The 21,069-nt window shown below is 42.0% G+C and overlaps 1 protein-coding gene across 1 annotated transcript in view; it reads right to left on the reverse strand.

The window, feature by feature from the left end:
• CLCN2 (chloride voltage-gated channel 2) overlaps window positions 1–21,069 on the reverse strand; it is a 385,429-nt gene that overhangs the window by 106,482 nt on the left and 257,878 nt on the right. The window lies entirely within an intron of this gene.

The raw sequence follows: 21,069 nt of genomic DNA on the forward strand, positions 1-21,069 counted from the left end.
TACTATATTATATATCCTTATAGCGTTATCATGCCAACTTATGTATTCATGATAATTTATCTAATTTTTCTAATTAAGTTTACTTTGTGACCGTTTCAGTTGGATTTACACTGCTCCAGTATTGTACTTAGATAGATTTAATTGTTGTTGGAGGTCAATCCTTCGCTATAGATAGTTTATTGTACAATCCGTGCGCATTTTTAGTGTATATCTAACTGAATTTGTCTTATCCTTTAGTTTGATATTTTTATTACCATACACTTCTTGTGAACCTCTTTTTTTTCCCAGGACAGAATTTGCTCACTATACCCACAATAGTATACTTAGTGACTGTTGTGAATTTTGGATTAATACATATAGGTATGCTGGTACTCTTTTCCTTTGTTTTTTAATCTAAGTTTTATGTGCTTTGTGTGTAAATTGTAGGCATCACTTATACTGTTAAGTTTTTTAACTATATACTTAATAAACGCTAAATTTTAAATTCACTGATCCCCTCCCTTCTGGCAACCTTCTTGCTTGGAGTTTCCTAACACTACTTATATGTAATTGTCTTCTATGAGTGCTCAAGTTATGCCCGCCCTTTACTCTCTCCTTTGTTTAAAATAACTTTAATTGGACATTGAGCACCCCCCATTTATTGATGATAGTAATTATAGGTGATGGTCACCCTTTACCAACTTTGAACCCCCCTCTTTACTGAAGGGGGTACTTCAAACTGGCTATATAATAATAATTTCTACTTATGGGGTTTATATAAGAATCATTGTTCCCTATCCTTTTTAAGTTTTCAAACATTTATTCTAGCTGTTTATGACAACATTTCTGGGTCTTTTCCATATTGATAATTAACTAAGACCAACATGACATCCTCTAATCTATCACTTGATTTCAAAAACAGACAAGAACAAAGTCTGAAAGACATTGATAAAACATTTGGATCACTTTGTAATAATGAAAAACTCACTACAACTGATATTGACAATTGGGAAGAAGGTTTAAAATCTTTAGGATATTTAATCAAAAAACATACACGCTCTTTCTGGAACAAAAGCTCATATGATAAATACTTAGCTAAACATATCACTCCCAGGGGTTTACGAGTGAGACTATTCCCTACATTCTCCTTTCACATTGATTCCTATAAGGATAGATGGGAACAGGCTCTGATCAACTGCTCGGATATACTAGTAGCTATTCTATCAGATTACGAAACTGAGGTTATGACAGAACTTGATAAAGAAATAACTGATTATAATATAAAACTACAAAAATTTGAAGATCTCGATAAATTTAAACAAGCGTATAAAGAAATGAGGGATGAGCTTGACAAGAGAGAGAAAGAAATAATACAAACTAAATGCTCAAAAATGAGACGTGACATTAAAGATTATGAAAAAGGAAATATATTCACTTTGGATGACAAACAGCCCAGGCGCAGACCAGTGAACTGTCTACCACCCTCTAAAACAACGACCCAGTCAGATTGTGAATCTTCAGCCTTAGTAGACAGTGACTCAGATAATAGTATTAATAAACCAACCAGCAGCAGTTTTTTAGGCAGAGATCCAGATCACCTAGACAAAGGGACAGGAGACCCACAAGAAGGGACAAAGGGGGCGAACAGAAACTTGCGAGACAGATCAAGATGGGCATATCGAACAGACAGTGGGTACAGGAGAAGAGAGGACTGGGGCAAACAACCAAAATGGTAGATGAGAATGAAAACAAACTACAAGTGATTAACCTATCCAAAAGAATTCTAACCCCTATCCATATACATATCCTATCCAAAGGACTGTCATTCTCCCCCACCCCATCCTTATATAAATTCGAACTAATTAAGGATCTACATTTATTTTGTAGAAAGCTAGCCCTAAAAAAGATGGTGATAGTGCTACTGAAGAACTACTTGACATTTTGATAGAACTTTGGAATGAGAGTGAAGAAGGTGATATTTCCATAAATGAAGAATTCCTTGATAAAAAAACTCAATATAAAATCCAAGTTCATGCCCCACTCAATAAAATTCCTCAAATAGAGGTATTTTTAAGAATGGTGATGAGAGATTTCCTGCTAATCAAAGATACAAGTATCTCCAATATAAATAAAGATGAAGCCACAACCCTAAAGGAAATTAATTCATTGGATGATGTCATAGTGAAACCATCTGATAAGGGTGGTAATATTGTGATTTGGGATAAAGATGAGTATATATTGGAAGCAAAAAGACAACCCATGGACAAGAAATGTTACAAACACTTATTTTCAAATCCTACTACCCAATTTTGGACTGAATACGTGAATATGATTGACAATACCAAATTGGAAGGTTTAATCAGTCAGAAAGAATGGCGTTTCTTACATGTAACAAATCCAAAAGTGGCAACACTCTATCTCCTTCCAAAGGTCCATAAAAAAAAACAGAAACCACCTGGAAGACCGATAGTATCCAGTATTGGCAGCCTATGTGAACAAGCCAGCAGGTTTCTAGACCTATACCTAAGGGACATAGTATGGGGTCCTTACCATCCTTTATTCGTGACACAATGGACATTCTAAATAAGATCAATGAACTAGATCAATGAACTTTCTGTTGAACAAAATACTTTACTTATAACGTGACGTGGAATCTTTATACACGTCAATAAAACACAAATATGGATGTGAAGCAGTCAAATACTTTCTTAGCATGGAGTCTACAGATAAATACAAACAAAATGATTTCATCATCAGTCTCTTAAAATTTGTTTTAAAACATAACTATTTTGTTTTCAATGACAAATTTTACTTGCAAATACAGGGCACGGCAATGGGTTCATCATGTGCACCAACATATGCTAACATCTACCTAGGCTGGTGGGAAAGAGAATTTGTATTTAATGAGAACCTTTCGGAATATACGAAACACATAAGCCTATGGTGTAGATACATAAATGACCTGTTTGTAATTTGGACAGGTAGCAAAGTGTCAGGGTTTTTTCCCTGTTTTGTTTGCCATTTGCTGCTGGCAGCCATTTTACTCACCTCTTTTGCTGACTATGGTGCATTGTGGGGGATGCTGCTCATTTCCTGCACTTCCTTTTATGGCCAGACTGGTGTGCATCATCTGTGTGAGACAGGATGCAGTCTCAGAATTGTGATGTCATCACTTATTATTTAAAGGGCCTCTGTTCAGTATGCTTTGCCTTTGTGTTGTCTCAGACCTGTTTGTGAGAGTTCCTGTGTATTACCTGGCTGTCTGACGTCCTTCCTGGTTCCTGATCCAAGGCTTGTTCCTGACTCTGCTGTTTTCCTTGTTCCTGATTACGGCTCGTCTGACTATTCGCTTTGGATCCTGACTCGGCTCGTCTGACTACCAGCTCTGGTTTTGACTCCTGGCTTGTTATTTGACTTGTTGACTTTTTATTATTTTTTTGTTATTAATAAAGGTGTGATTATTTAGAAGTTAGAAGGAACTGTACCGATGATGAGGTTTTTAATGAAAGAGCCAAAGAACTTAGTGCGCTTGAAAGAAAGAGGTTACACCCGCCAAGTAATTTGGAAAGCCTTCCAAAGAGCAAGGAGAACCCCCAGAGATCAGCTTTTATGTCCTAAAAAGAAAAATAAGTCTTTGAATGGGAAAACAAGGTTTGTGACTACTTTTAATGCCAACCACCAAAACATATGCAACATATTAAATCGACACTGTGGGATATTAAAATCAGATACTGATCTATCCCATTTTATACGTGACAGAATTAAAACCAGTTGGAGAAGAGCCCCAACAATTGGCAATAAATTGGTAAGGAGCCATTTTACAAGGAAGAAACTGAATAGAAAAAACATTTGTGAAACCTATACATGTGGTTCATGCAGTTTCTGCAAATACATTCAAAATGAAAGAGAATTTAAGACCATTATTGGTGACAACAAAAGAATGTTGGGATTTGCGAACTGTAGGACCAAAAATGTAGTGTACTGCCTCTTATGTGTGTGTGGCAAGAGATATATAGGAATCACGACACGTGAGCTACGCGTTAGACTAGGTGAACATAACAGCATCAAGAATTGCGAAAGTGATAAAAAGAAAGATAAAAGTCTAACTCCTGTTGCTCAACATGCTGAAAACATGCTATTACAGGCTGAATGCAGGTGGATCTTTTGGTTAAACACCTTAACACCCAATGGACTTAATGAACAGGATGGATATGGCTCCTATCTATAATACTGTACTCAACACACTATATGATGATGATACCAACTATGGCTACTTTTCATATCCGTGCATAATTAACATAATGAGCAAAATTTATGCAAATAAACTATAGCACATGTATTTGACAACATCCCAATTTGCTATCTGTTCACTACCATGAACATATATATAAAAAATGCATGATCTTAATATAGGAATGAGTATTCTGTTTGTTTAAGTATATTACCTTCCGTGATTATTTCTTATTATATCTTTATTGACACATAATTTCCTTTAATCTGCTTTGAAGTGTAATGCCCAATCATACATGCCTCACTTGGCACTATGATTACCAGATAGTAAATATTGTTATCGAATAAGCTACAACATATGACTATATGTTCACATATCTAATGTAACTATATTTAATCGTATATGCTATTACACATTTTTCCTCTAATATAAGCCTCGCTTTTAAGGTAATGTGCATTGAACAATTCTGAACTGTTTCAGTATATTAACGGATAATCGATCTGAATTTCGTTTTTCCCCTTGGAATGAATTACAATACACGATTACGTGTTCACATATCCAATGTGTCAACATACGCAAGGATATCATGTGATTTATTCTCATCGAATGAGAAGAGGACTTGTCTGATTGGTTAATCGCAGGGGTGTGTATACTTTCAGGCCCCTGATTGGCTCATCAGCTCCACTTAAGCAGGAAGGTTATACCCACTCGGCTTTGCCTTTGAAAAAGCCGGTTGCGGCGAAATGCGCATCAGGCATGTTTAGAGACCAGCTACCTTAACTTTGCAACACTTATATGAACTACTTATAGTATTTAGACGATGTATTGCTCAACACATTGAACTTACTATATTATATATCCTTATAGCGTTATCACGCCAACTTATGTATTCATGATAATTTATCTAATTTTTCTAATTAAGTTTATGACCGTTTCAGTTGGATTTACACTGCTTTAATCTACTTAGATAGATTTAATTGTTGTTGGAGGTCAATCCTTCGTTATAGATAGTTTATTGTACAATCCGTGAGCATTTTTTAGTGTATATCTAACTGAATTTGTCTTATCCTTTAGTTTGATATTTTTACAGTTCACACACTGTTGTGGGCACTCGGGGGAATTAATTCATTTTTATTACCATACACTTCTTGTGAACCCCTTTTTTCCCAGGACAGAATTTGCTCACTATACCCACAATAGTATACTTAGTGACTGTTGTGAATTTTGGATTAATACATATAGGTATGCTGGTACTCTTTTCCTTTGGTTTTTAATCTAAGTTTCTCTTGTAAGGTGTATCCAGTCCACGGGTTCATCCATTACTTGTGGGATATTCTCCTTCCCAACAGGAAGTTGCAAGAGGACACCCACAGCAGAGCTGTCTATATAGCTCCTCCCCTAACTGCCACTCCCAGTCATTCTCTTGCAACTCTCGACAAGATAGGAAGTATAAGAGATATGTGGTGACTTAGTGTAGTTTTTACCTTCAATCAAGAGTTTGTTATTTTTAAATGGTACCGGAGTAGTACTGTTTTACTCCCAGGCAGAAATTAGAAGAAGAATCTGCCTGGAGGTTGATGATCTTAGCGGTTTGTAACTAAGGTCCATTGCTGTTCTCACGCATAACTGAAGAGTATGGGAAAGACTTCAGTTGAGGGAACGGTTTGCAGATTACCTGCTTTGAGGTATGTTCAGTATATTTATTTCTAGAGAGATGATAAGATCTAGAAAATGCTGACAGAGTCTTGTATAATTGAGGTAAGCCTGATGCAGTGATTTAACAACGACTGGGATCATGCTTACAAAAAAGGGTAATATTCATGTTTATACTCATATTTCTTAGTGTCAAAAGGTTTATATCTTATATAGAAAGAACATTTTTTCTCTGAGGGTGATAAATCGTTTTTTTGGGGCCTAGTTTCCACATGGCTAGTCAGATACTCCTAGGAGTATTTCCTTAAGGCCCTCTGACATCAAGTGCATGGTGGGAGGGGCCTATTTTCGCGCCCTAGATGCGCAGTTCTTATTCAGTCTGAGACTTCCAGCTTCCCCTAAGGTGTCCTCTGGCATCTGAGGACCACTATAGAGGGCTTATTTCTTCCCTAAATCGTATTTGAGGGCAGGTAGGAGCCACAGCAGAGCTGTGGCAAGGTGTTAACTGTTTATTAACGTTTTTCAAATCCGGTTTGGGGCCTAAAGGGTTAATCATCCATTTGCAAGTGGGTGCAATGCTGCTTTAGTCCCTTATACACACTGTAAAAATTTCGAAGAGTTTACTACTTTTTAACACTGTTTTGCAGTTTATGTGATAGTTTTTTTCTCTTAAAGGCACAGTACCGTTTTTGTTTAATTGCTGTTTCACATTTATTAAAGTGTTTTCCAAGCTTGCTGGTCTCATTACTAGTCTGTTAAACATGTCTGACAGAGGAAACTCCTTGTTCAATATGTTTAGAAGCCATTGTGGAACCCCCTCTTAGAATGTGTACCAAATGTACTGAAATTTCTATAAATTATAAAGACCATATTTTGGCATTTAAAGATTTATCACCAGAGGTTTCTCAGACTGACAAAAGGGAGGTTATGCCATCTAGCTCTCCCCATGTGTCAAAACCTATAACTCCCACTCAAGTGATGCCAAATACATCTAGCACGTCCAATGCGTTTACCTAACAAGACATGGCGGCAGTTATGACTAATACCCTCACAGAGGTATTGTCCAAACTGCCAGGGTTACAAGGAAAGCGAGAAATACAGAGCTTTCTGACGCTTTAGTAGCTATGTCTGATATACCCTCACAATACTCCGAAGCAGCGGCAAGGGAGTTGCTATCTGAGGGTGAGATTTCAGATTCAGGGAAGACGATACTTCAGTCCGATTCTGAAATGACAGCCTTTAAATTTAAGCTTGAACACCTCCGCTTATTGCTCAGGGAGGTTTTAGCGACTCTGGATGACTGTGATCCCATTGTAGTTCCAGAGAAATTGTGTAAAATGGACAAATACTTTGCAGTGCCTGTTTACACTGATGTCTTTCCAGTCCCTAAGAGGTTCTCGGAAATTATTACTAAGGAATGGGATAGACCAGGTGTTCCGTTCTCTCCCCCTCCTGCTTTTAAAAAATGTTTCCCATAGATGTCGCTATACGGGACTCGAGGCAGACAGTCCCTAAGGTGGAGGGTGCTGTTTCTACCCTAGCTAAGCGTACAACTATCCCCGTCGAGGACAGTTGTGCTTTCTTAGATCCTATGGATAAAAAATTGGAGGGTCTCCTCAAGAAAATTTTTATCCATCAAGGTTTTATTCTCCAGCCTCTTGCATGCATTGCCCCAGTTTCTGCTGCAGCGGCTTTTTGGTTCGAGTCTCTTGAGGAGGCTCTACAGGTGGAGACCCCGTTAGATGATATTTTAGACAGGATTAAAGCTCTCAAGTTAGCTAATTCCTAACGGCTAAGAATTCAGGTTTTGACATTCTGGCGCGCAGGGCGCTATGGCTTAAGTCCTGGTCAGCAGACGTTATTTCAAAGTCTAAGCTTCTTAACATCCCCTTCAAAGGACAGACCCTATTCGGGCTGGGCCTGAAGGAGATCATTTCTGATATTACTGGAGGAAAAGGTCACGCCCTTCCTCAGGATAGGTCCAATAAATTAAGGACCAAACAGAATAATTTTCGTTCATTTCGAAACTTCAAGAGTGGCGCAGCTTCAGCTTCCTCTAATGCAAAACAAGAGGGAAATTTCGCCCAGTCCAAACCAGTCTGGAGACCAAACCAGGCTTGGAACAAGGGGAAGCAGGCCAAAAAACCTGCTGCCGCCTCTAAGACAGCATGAAGGAGTAGCCCCCGATCCGGGACCGGATCTAGTAGGGGGCAGACTTTCTCTCTCCGCCCAGGCTTGGGCAAGAGACGTCCAGGATCCCTGGGCATTAGAGATTGTTTCCCAGGGATATCTTCTGGACTTCAAAGCTTCATCTCCAAAGGGGAGATTTCATCTCTCACAATTATCTGTAAACCAGATAAAGAGAGATGCATTCTTACGTTGTGTTCAAGACCTACTGGTTATGGGAGTGATCCACCCAGTTCCAAGGGAGGAACAGGGGCAGGGCTTCTATTCAAATCTGTTTATAGTTCCCAAAAAAGAGGGAACTTTCAGACCAATCTTGGATCTCAAGATCCTAAACAAATTTCTCAGGGTCCCATCCTTCAAGATGGAGACTATCCGAACCATCCTCCCTATGATCCAGGAGGGTCAATATATGACTACTGTGGACTTAAAGGATGCTTATCTCCACATTCCGATTCACAGAGATCATCATCAGTTCCTCAGGTTCGCCTTCTTAGACAGGCATTACCAGTTTGTGGCTCTTCCCTTCGGGTTAGCCACGGCACCAAGAATCTTTACGAAGGTTCTAGAGTCCCTACTGGCGGTTCTTAGGCCACGGGACATAGCGGTGGCTCCTTACCTAGACGACATTCTGATACAGGCGTCGACTTTTCAAATCGCCAAGTCCCATACGTACATTGTTCTGACCTTTCTGAGGTCTCACGGGTGGAAGGTGAACGAAGAAAACAGTTCTCTCTCTCTCCTCTCACAAGAGTTTCCTTCCTAGGAACACTGATAGATTCAGTAGAAATGAATTTTTTTCTGACAGAGGTCAGGTTATCAAAGCTTCTAACTTCCTGCCCTGCTCTTCATTCCACTTCTCGGCCGTCAGTGGCTCAGTGTATGGACGTAATCGGCCTAATGGTAGTGGCAATGGACATAGTTCCGTTTGCCCGCCTACATCTCAGACCACTGCAACTTTGCATGCTCAATCAGTGGAATGGGGACTACACAGATTTGTCCCCTCTGCTAAATCTGGATCAGGAGACCAGGGATTCTTGTCTCTGGTGGTTATCTCGGGTCCATCTGTCCAGGGGAATGAGTTTGCGCAGGCCAGAGTGGACTATAGTGACGACAGATGCCAGCCTTCTGGGCTGGGGCGCAGTCTGGAACTCCCTGAAGGCTCAGGGTTCGTGGACTCAGGAGGAAGCCCTCCTTCTGATAAACATTCTGGAACTGAGAGCGATATTCAATGCTCCTCAGGCTTGGCCTCAACTAGCTGCGGTCAGGTTCATCAGATTTCAGTCGGACAATATCACGACTGTAGCCTATATCAACCATCAGGGGGGAACAAGAAGCCCCCTGGCAATGTTGGAGGTTTCAAAGATAATTCTATGGGCAGAGGTTCACTCTTGCCATCTCTCAGCTATCCATATCCCAGGAGTAGAGAACTGGGAGGCGGATTTTCTAAGTCGGCAGACTTTTCATCCGGGGGAGTGGGAGCTCCATCCGGAGGTATTTGCCCAGCTGATTCAACTATGGGGCAAACCAGAACTGGATCTGATGGCGTCTCGTCAGAACGCCAAGCTTCCTTGTTACGGGTCCAGGTCAAGGGATCCCCAGGCAGCGCTGATAGATGCTCTAGCAGTGCCCTGGTCCTTCAGCCTGGCTTATGTGTCCCCACCATTTCCTCTCCTCCCTTGTCTGATTGCCAAGATCAAGCAGGAGAGAGTTTCGGTGATTTTTATAGCACCTGCGTGGCCACGCAGGACTTGGTATGCAGATATGGTGGACATGACATCCTTTCCACCATGGACTCTGCCGCTGAGGCAGGACCTTCTACTCCAAGGTCCATTCAAACATCCAAATCTAATTTCTCTGCGGCTGACTGCTTGGAGATTGAACTCTTGATTTTATCAAAACGTGGTTTCTCCGAGTCGGTCATTGATACCTTTATTCAGGCTTGAAAGCCTGTCACCAGGAAAATCTATCATAAGATATGGTGTAAATATCTTCATTGGTGTGAATCCAAGGGTTACTTATGGAGTAAAGTCAGGATTCCTAGGATATTATCCTTTCTCCAAGAAGGATTGGAGAAGGGATTGTCAGCTAGTTCCTTAAAGGGAAAGATTTCTGCTCTGTCTATTCTTCTGCACAAGCGTCTGGCAGATGTTCCAGACGTTCAGGCATTTTGTCAGGCTTTAGTTAGAATAAAGCCTGTGTTTAAACCTGTTGCTCTGCCATGGAGTTTAAATTTAGTTCTTAAAGTTCTTCAAGGGGTTCCGTTTGAACCTCTGCATTCCATAGATATCAAGCTTTTATCTTGGAAAGTTCTGTTTTTGGTAGCTATCTCTTCGGCTCGAAGAGTTTCAGAGTTATCTGCCTTACAGTGTGATTCCCCTTATCTGATCTTCCATGCAGATAAGGTAGTTTTGCGTACCAAACCTGGTTTTCTTCCTAAGGTGGTATCTAATAAGAATATCAATCAGGAGATTGTTGTTCCGTCACAGTGTCCTAATCCTTCTTCAAAGAAGGAACGTCTATTACACAATCTTGACGTGGTTTGTGCTTTAAAGTTTTTTTTTACAAGCTACTAAGGATTTTCATCAAACATCTGCATTGTTTGTCGTCTATTCTGGACAGAGGAGAGGCCAAAAGGCTTCGGCATCTTCTCTTTCTTTTTGGCTGAGAAGCATAATCCGTTTAGCTTATGAGACTGCTGGCCAGCAGCCTCCTGAAAGAATTACAGCTCATTCCACTAGAGCGGTAGCTTCCACATGGGCTTTTAAAAATGAGGCCTCTGTTGAACAGATTTGTAAGGCGGCGACTTGGTCTTCGCTTCATACTTTTTCTAAATTCTACAAATTTGATACTTTTGCTTCCTCGGAAGCTATTTTTGGGAGAAAGGTCTTGCAGGCTGTGGTGCCTTCCGTTTAAGTTCCTGCCTTGTCCCTCCCTTCATCCGTGTCCTAAAGCTTTGGTATTGGTAACCCACAAGTAATGGATGAACCCGTGGACTGGATACACCTTACAAGAGAAAACAAAAACATAATTTATGCTTACCTGATAAATTTATTTCTCTTGTAGTGTATCCAGTCCACGGATCATCCATTACTTATGGAATATATTCTCCTTCCCAACAGGAAGTTGCAAGAGTCCACCCACAGCAAAGCTGCTATATAGCTCCTCCCCTAACTGCCATATTCAGTCATTCGACCGAAAACATACAGAGAAAGGAAAAACCATAGGGTGCAGTGGTGACTGTAGTTCAAATGAAAAAATTACCTGCCTTAAAGTGACAGGGCGGGCCGTGGACTGGATACACTACAAGAAAAATAAATTTATCAGGTGGGCATAAATTATGTTTTCTCTTGTTAAGTGTATCCAGTCCACAGATCATCCATTACTTATGGAATACCCATACCAAAGCTAAAGTACACGGATGATGGGAGGGACAAGGCAGGTACTAAACGGAAGTTACCACTGCCTGTAAAACAAACCCTTTCTCCCAAAAATAGCCTCCGAAGAAGCAAGGTATCAAATTTGTTAAATTTGAAAAAGTATGAAGCGCAGACCAAGACTCCGTCTTGTAAATCTGTTCAACAGAAGCCACATTTAAAAAAGGCCCAAGTGAAAACCACAGCTCTAGTAGAATGAGCTGCAATCCCTTCAGGAGGCTGCTGTCCAGCAGTCTCATAAGCTAAATGAATTATGCTTTTTAACCAAAAAGACAGAGAGGCTGCTGAAGTCTTTTGACCTCTCCTCTGTCCAGAATAGACAACAAACAAGGTGAACGTTTGATGAAAACTGTAGTAGCTTGTAAGTAAAACCTTAAAGCACAAACCACGTCCAATATTGTGTAATAGACGTTCCTTCTTTGAGGAAGGATTAGGATACAAGCATGGAACAACTATCTCTTGAGTGATGTTCTTGTTAGATACCACCTTAGGAAAAAACCCAGGTTGGTACGCAGGACTACCTTATTCATACGAAGGACCAGATAAGGAGAATCACATTGTAACACAGATAACTTGGAGACTCTACGAGTCGAGGAAATAGCTACCCAAAATGAACTTTCCAAGATAAAGATTGATATCTATGGAACAAAAAAGGTTCAAACGGAACTTCTTGAAGAGCCTTAAGAACCAGGTTTAAGCTCCATGGTGGAGCAACAGTTTTAAACACAGGCTTGGATCTAACCAAAGCCTGACCAAATGCCTGAACGTCTAGAATACCTGCCAGACGCTGGTGCAAAAAAATAGACAGAGTAAAAATCTGTCCCTTTTAAGGAATTAGCTGACAACCCTTTTCTCAAAAACATCTTGGAGAAAAGATAATATCCTGGGAATCCAGGCTTTACTCCATGAGTAACCCTTGGATTCATAACAATCAGATATTTACACCATATCTATGTTCAATTTTCCTAGAGACAGGCTTTCATGTCTGTATTAAGGTATCAATGACTGACTCGGAGAAGCCATGCTTTGATAACATCAAGCGTTCAGTCTCCAGGCAGTCCATCACAGATTGATTCTATTTAGATGGTTGAAAGGACCCTGAAGTAGAGGGACCTGTCTCAGAAGCAGAGGCCGTGATGGAAAGGATGACATGTCCACCAGATCTGCATACCAGGTCCTGCGTGGCTACGCAGGCGCTGTCAAAAACACCAAAGCCCTCTCCTGCTTGGTCTTGACCTCCGAAGGAAATCCCACTCCCCCGGAAGAAAAGTCTGACGACTTAGAAAATCCACCTCCCAGTTCTCAACACCTGGGATATGGATAGCTGATAGACAAGAGTGAGTCTCTGTCCAGTGAATTATTGTAAGACTTCTAACATCACTAGGGAACTTCTGTTCCCCCTTGATGGCTGATGTAAGCCACAGTTGTGTATATTGTCCGACTGAGTATGATGTACCTCAGAGTTGCTAACTGAGGCCAAGTCTGAAGAGCATGGAATATCACTCCCAGAATATTTATTAGAAGGAGGGTCTCCTCCTAAGTCCACTATCCCTGAGCCTTCAGGGAGTTCCAGACTGCATCCCAACCTAAAAGGCTGGCATCCATTGTAACAATTGTCCCATCTGACCTGCGGAAGGTCATACCTTTGGACAGATGGACCCGACATAGTCACCAGAGAAGAGAATCTCTGGTCTCTTGGTCCAGGTTCAACAGGGGACAAATCTGTGTAATCCCCGTTCCTCTGACTGAGCATGCATAGTTGCAGCGGTCTGAAATGTAGACGTGCAAACGGTACTATGTCCCTTGCCGCTACCTATTAAGCCGATTTCATTCATGTACTGAGCCACCGAAGGGCGCGGATGGGATGAAAAACACGGCAGAAATTTAGAAACTTTGACAACCTGGACTCCGTCAGGTAAATTTTCATTTCTACAGAATCTATCAGAGTCCCTAGGGGGGAAACCCCTGAGATTGGGGATAGAGAACTCTTTCCTTGTTCACTTTCCACCCATGTGATCTCAGAAATGCCAGTACTACGTCCGTATGAGACTTGGCAATTTGGATTTTTGACGCCTGTATCAGGATGTCGTCTAACTAAGGGGCCACTTCTATGCCCCGCGGCCTAAGGACCGCCAAAGCGACCCCAGAACCTCCATAAAGATTCTTGGGGCTGTAGATATCCCAAAGGAAAGAGCTACAAACTGGTAATGCCTGTCTAGAAAGGCAAACCTGAAAAACGAAGGTGATCTTTATGCATCACCATGTGAGGATAAACATCCTTCAAATCCATTGTAGTCCTCTATTGACTCTCCTGGATCATAGTTAAGATGGTACGAATAGTTTCCATCTTAAATGACGGAATTCTGAGGAATTTGTTTAAGATCTTTAGATCCAAAATAGGTCTGAAGGTTCCCTCACCTTGGGAACCACAAACAGATTTGAGTAAAAACTCTGTCCCTGTTCCTCTCTTGGAACTGGATGGATCTCGTACACAATGTAAGAATGCCTCCTTCTTTATCTGGTTTGCAGATAATTGTGAAAGGCGAAATCTCCCCCTTTTTTTTTTTTTTTTTTTTTTGGGGGGGGGGGGGGAATCTTTGAAATCCAGAAAATATCTCTGGGATATAAATTCCAATGCCTAGGGATCCTGGGCATCTCTTGCCCACGCCCGGGCGAAGAATGAAAGTCTGCCCCCTATAGGATCCGTTACCGGATAGGGGTCCGTTCCTTCATGCTGCCTTAGAGGCAGCAGCAGGCTCCTTGGCCTGCTTATCTTTGTTCCAGGTCCAATTGTCTCCAGACCGCCTTGGACTGAGCAAAAATTCCCTCTTGTTTTGCCTTAGAGGAAGTGGATGCCACACCTGCCCTGAAGTTTTAAAAGGCACGAAAATTAGACCTTTTTTGGCCCTTGATTCCTATCCTGAGGAAGGGCATGACCTTTTCCTCCAGTGATATAAGCAATAATCTCCTTCAAACCAGGCCCGAATAGGGTCTGCCCCTTGAAGGGAAGTTAAGTAGCTTATTTATTAAAGTCACGACAGCTGACCATGATATAAGCCATAGCGCTCTGCGCGCCAGTATAGTAAAAAACAGAATTCTTAGCCGTTAGTCTAGTCAAATGAACAAAGGCATCAGAAAACAAAGGAATTGGCTAGCATAAGCTTGTCAAATATATTCATCCAATGGAGTCGCTAACTGTAAAGCCTCATCAAGAGACTCAACCCAGAACGCCGCAGCAGCAGTGACAGAAGCAATGTGTGCAAGGGGCTGCAGGATAAAAACCCTGTTGAATAAACATTTTTTATCCATTGAATCTAAAAAGCACAACTGTCCTCGCCAGAGGTAGTGGTACGCTTAGCTAGAGTAGAAACTCTTCTCTCCACCTTAGGAACTGTCTGCCAGAAGTCCCGTGTGGTGGTAACTATTAGAAAACATTCTTCTAAAAAATAGGAGGGGAAGAGAAAGGCACACCTGGTCTATCCCATTCCTTATTAAAAAATTTTTTAGTAAACCTCTTTAGGTATTGGAAAAACATCAGTACACACCGGCACTGCATATTATTTATCCAGTCTACACAATTTCTCTGGCCCTGCGATTGTACACATTCATTCAGAGCAGCCAAAGCCTCCCTGAGCAACAAGTGGAGGTTCTCAAGCATAAATTTTAAATGTAGAAATATCAGAATCAGATTAAATCATCTTCCCTGAGACAAAAAAATCACCCATAGACTAAGCATATTGTGAGGTAGTATCATACATGGTTCTTAAAGCGTCTGTGTGCTCTGTATCTACCCCCAGAGCTATCTGCTTTCCTTTAATTTCAGGTAGTCTGACTAATACTGCTGCCAGAGTATTATACACCACCTTTGCCATGTCTTGTAAAATAAACGCTATGGACGCCCTTGATGTACTTGGCGCCATTTGAGCGTGAGTCCCTGAAGCGGGAGTCGAAGGGTCTGACACGTGGGGAGAGTTAATCGGCATAACTTTCCCCTCGACAGAATCCCCTGGTAAAATAAACGCTATGGGTGCCCTTGATGTACTTGGCGCCATTTGAGCGTGAGTCCCTAAAGCGGGAGTCAAAAGGTCTGACACGTGGGGAGAGTTAGTCGGCATAACTACCCCCACGACAGAATCCTCTGGTGATAATGTTTTTAAAGACAAAAAATGATCTTTATTGTTTAACATGAAATCAGTACATCTGGTACACATTCTAAGATGGGGTTCCACCATGGCTTTAAAACATAATGAACACAGAGCTTCCTCTATGTCAGACATGTTAGAACAGACTAATAATGAGACTAATAAGCTTGGAAAACACTTTAAATCAAGTTAACAAGCAAATATATAAAATGTTACTGTGCCTTTAAGAGAAACAAATTTTGTCAAAATTTGAAAAACAGTGAAAAAAGGCAGTAAAACAAACGAAATTTTTACAGTACATGTAATAAGGTAACAGAGCATTGCACCCACTTGCAAATGGATGATTAACCCCTTAATGCAAAAAACAGATCAAAAAAACGACATAGACGTTTTTAAAAAACATACACAACAAAACTGCCACAGCAGAGCTGTGGATTACCTTCCCTATAAACGATTTTGGAAGTCTTTTTAGCCCTTTAGAAATGTCCTGTAGTATTCATGGGACTGCTGAGGGAATCTGGATAATTCATTTTGTAATTTTAACTGAACAAAAAAGCGCTAAATTAGGCCCCTCCCACTCATATTACAACAGTGGGAAGCTTCAGTTAACTGTTTCTATGCAAAATTTAAGCCAGCCATGTGGAAAAAACTTAGGCCCCAATAAGTTTTATCACCAAACATATGTTAAAAACGATTAAACATGCCAGCAAACGTTTTAAAACACATTTTTACAAGAGTATGTATCTCTATTAATAAGCCTGATACCAGTCGCTTTTACTGCATTTAAGGCTATACCAACATTACAGTGTTATCACCAATGTACGTTAAAAAACGATTAAACATGCCAGCAAACGTTTTAAAACACATTTTTATAAGAGTATGTATCTCTATTAATAAGCCTGATACCAGTCGCTATCGCTGCATTTAAGGCTTTACTTACATTACTTCGGTATCAGCAGTATTTTCTTAGTCAATTCCATTCCTAGAAAAATATTTTACTGCACATACCTTATTTGCAGGAAAACCTGCACGCCATTCCCCCTCTGAAGTACCTCACTCCTCCGAATGTGTGAGAACAGCAAATGGATCTCAGTTACGTCTGCTAAGATCATAGAAAAACGCAGGCAGATTCTTCTTCCAAATACTGCCTGAGAAAAACAGCACACTCCGGTGCCATTTAAAAATAACAAACTTTTGATTGAAGAATAAACTAAGTATAAATCACCACAGACTCTCACGACCTCCTATCTATGTTGAGGCTTGCAAGAGAATGACTGAATATGGCAGTTAGGGGAGGAGCTATATAGCAGCTTTGCTGTGGGTGGACTCTTGCAACTTCCTGTTGGGAAAGAGAATATATTCCATAAGTAATGGATGATCCGTGGACTGGATACACTTAACAAGAGAAATGTATGCTTACCTGATAAATTTCTTTCTCTTGTGGTGTATCCAGTCCACGGCCTGCCCTGTCACTTTAAGGCAGGTGTTTTTTTATTTTTTAAACTACAGTCACCACTGCACCCTATAGTTTCTCCTTTTTTCTTGCTTGTCTTCGGTCGAATGACTGGGAGTGGCAGTTAGGGGAGGAGCTATATAGACAGCTCTGCTGTGGGTGTCCTCTTGCAACTTCCTGTTGGGAAGGAGAATATCCCACAAGTAATGGATGAACCCGTGGACTGGATACACCACAAGAGAAAGAAATTTATCAGGTAAGCATAAATGTTGTTTTTATGTGCTTTGTGTGTAAATTGTAGACATCACTTATACTGTTAAGTTTTTTAACTATATACTTAATAAACGCTAAATTTTAAATTCACTGATCCCCTCCCTTCTGGCAACCTTCTTGCTTGGAGTTTCCTAACACTACTTATATGTAATTGTCTTCTATGAGTGCTCAAGTTATGTCCACCCTTTACTCTCTCCTTTGTTTAAAACACTACTTGAGGTAGAAGTGGCAACGGAGGTAAAATGTAAATCAGGTTGAACTCCCAAGGCACCTCTAAGGCATCTATCAGCTCTGCCTGGGGATCCCTGAACCGCGACCCGTATTTGGGTAGCTTGAAGTTGAGTCTGGATGCCATGAGAGCTATCTTCGGCATTCCCCATCTGTTGCAGATCTCCTCGAATAACTTGGGATGGAGAGACCATTCTCCTGGATGAAACGATTGTCTTCTGAGAAAATCTGCTTCCCAGTTGTCCACACCAGGAATGTGGATCGCTGATAGCGAACAGTTGTGGGTCTCTGCCCATTACAGAATCCTAGATACTTTCCTCATGGCTAGGGAGCTTCTCGTTCCCCCCTGATGGTTGATGTAAGCCACGAGGTAATGTTGTCCGACTGGAATCTGATGAATCGGAATGACCCCAAGGGGGCCAAGCCCTCAGAGCATTGAATATCACTCGAAGTTCCAGAATATTGATCGGTAGAATCGACTCCTCTCGAGTCCATGTGCCCTGTGCCTTCCTGGCACCCCAAACAGCTCCCCATCCTGACAGACTTGCGTCCGTGGTCACAATCTCCTAGGATGGTCTCAAGAAGGATGTCCCCTGGGACAGTTGTCCTGGACGGATCCACCAAGAGAGGGATTCCTCGTTCGGTTATCCAGAGAGATCTGTTGAGATAGATCTGAGTGATCGCTGTTCCATTGTCTCAACATGCACAACTGAAGAGTTCTGAGATGGAACCTGGTGTATGGAATGGCATCTATGCTGGATATCATGAGCCCAATCACATCCATACACCTGGCCACAGATCACCTTGAGGAGGTCTGAAGGGCAAGACAGCTGGATGCAATCTTGCAACGTCTCTAATCTGTCAGGAATATCTTCATGGATATGGAATCTATTATCGTACCCAGGAATTCCACTATGCTGCTGAGAACCAGGGAGCTCTTTCCTACGTTTATCTTCTATCCATGAGATCGAAGGAGAAGAAGAAGAGCCCTCGAATGGTCCTCCGCGAGACTACAGGACGAAGCCTGGACCAGGATGTCGTCCAGATAAGAAGCCACTGCAATACCTCTGGCTCTCGCCACCGCTAGCAGCTCTCCCAGAACCTTCATAAAGACTCTTGGGGCAGTCGCCAGACCGAATGGTAGGGCCACAAACTGGAAGTGTTGGTCCAGAAATGCAAATCTTAAGAACCTGAAGTGATCCTTGGTACATGAAGGTAAGCATCCGTCAAATCTATTGTAGGCATGAACTGTCCCTCTTAAACTAGGGGCAGAATAGACCAGATCATTTCCATGTTGAACGATGGGACAGACAGAAACTTGTTTAGGCACTTTAGGTCTAGAATCGGGCGAAACGTGCTCTCCTTCTTTAAGAACCATGAAAAGGTTTGAATAAAACCCCAGACCTCTTTCTGCTAGAGGGACTGAAATTATTACTCAGAGAGGAGAGATCCCTCACACATTCTAGAAAGACGTCCTGTAACCCTGGGCAATAACCTCCAGAACCCAATGGTCCTGAACGTCTCTTATCTAAGCCTCCGCGAAAAGAGATAGTCTGCCCCCTACGCGATCCAGAGACAGATTGGGGGCCGCCCCTTCATGATGATTTTGTCTTGCTCTGCTTAGCTTTGTTCCAAGATTGAGCTAGCTTCCAAGAACCCTTGGACCGCTCGGTTTTCACGGCAGGCTGCTGGCGTTGGGACTTGTCCAAACGAAAGGGACGAAAAGTAGACCCCTTAGGCTTATTCTTCCTGCAGTAGGAAAGCACCCTTGCCACCAGTGACCGTGGATATGATAGAGTCTAGGCCTGGAATAAAAAGAACCTTCCCCTGAAATGGGAGGGATAGTAATTTAGACTTGGAAGTCATGTCAGCAGACCACTACTTTAACCACAGAGCCCTACAGGCTAGAACAGAAAAACCTAATGTCTTGACATTCAGGCAAATAATCTGCATATTTGCATCACAGATGAATGAACTAGCTACCCTTAAGGCCTTAATTCGATCCTGTATCTTCTCAAGGGGAGTCTCCACCTCGACCACAGCTGACAGAGCATCACACCAGTAGGTAGCAGCTCCAGCCACCGCAGCGACTGCTGTGAACCCTGTGAGCTGAAACATCTTTCTCAACATGGACTCCAATTTTTTATCCATGGGCTCCTTGAACGAAGAGCTATCTTCGAGCGGGATAGTTGTTTGCATAGCGAGCGTGGAAACAGCACCATCCACCTTAGGAATGGCCCCCCACAGCTCAAGCTGCAAGTCCGGAACGAGGAACAGTTTTTTAAAAGAAGTAGAGGGGGAAAAGGACGAGCCAAGTTTCTCCCATTTGTTCTTAATAATATTAGCCATCTTAATGGGGACTGGGAAGGTCTGAGGCACCACCCTGTCCTCGTAAACCCTATCTAGCTTAGGGATCGAAGGTTTCTCCGGCAGTTTCGGTTCAGGAACCTCTAGCGTAGAAAGCACCTCTTTCAGCAGAAAGCGCAAATGCTCCATCTTAAATTTAAATTCTGGCTCTTCCGCAGTCGGAGGTCTAGATGTTGCCGATTCTGACCCAGAAAGAGCGTCATCCGAAGAGTTGTAGTCGTCTTCATCAGCGGATAATCTGTCAGAGACATCCAACGGAGTAGATGACCCCTGGGACGGATAGCTATGTTTCACCTTTCGCTTGCGCTTAGCAGGGCATGGCAAGGCATTGAGGGCCGCAGAAACCGCCGTTTGTAACTGATCAGCGAAATCTGGTGGCCAAAGGGCCCCTTCCGTGGGAGGATTAGCAGTGCCCTGGGGAGCTGCATGTGCAATCGGAGATGAATGTAGGGAACGCACCTCGCGGGACGGAGAACCCTCAGGGGTGGACGGCTCAGTTGTATTAAATATCTTATTATTTTTAGATATTGGAATTTTATCAAAGCATGTGGAACAAAGTTGAGCAGGCGGATCAACCGGAACCTCTTCACAAAAGGCACAGTTATTAGTTTTTCTTAAAAGAGGGAGCACCCTCTAACATATCAGAGTCCTCCATAGCTTGCGCCTTTATTACGGACTAGATAGAAATTAAATGGGACCTTTATACCCCAATGGCCGGGGCACTAGCCACCTCCTATGACCCGGACCACTGAGAAACCGCTTTGTCTCCTACAACCGCCGGTCAAGAAAGAGGAAGTTAAAGAGGCCACACCCGGTCACATGGAGTGCCATGCAAGACTGCCCCTGCACTAGAGAGAAAAACGCGCCAAAAAAGGCCCACGTCGATATCTTGCTAAAGAAAACCGACTGTTCACACATTGACAGAGCTTCATCTCACATATGTCGCAGCATTAAACACAATGAAGAATATTATGCATAAATCCCCCCCGTTCAATAACCCCCTTTCCGAGGATATTAACCCTTGATTCTATACAGATAAAAGGAGACACACTGTGACCCTGTCTTCTTGTGTTATCATATTTGTATAAATTAAACGATCTTACCAGAATCTATGCCGTGGAA

This window comes from Bombina bombina, chromosome 4 (genome assembly GCF_027579735.1).
Source record: "Bombina bombina isolate aBomBom1 chromosome 4, aBomBom1.pri, whole genome shotgun sequence".
Taxonomy (NCBI): Eukaryota; Metazoa; Chordata; class Amphibia; order Anura; family Bombinatoridae; genus Bombina; species Bombina bombina.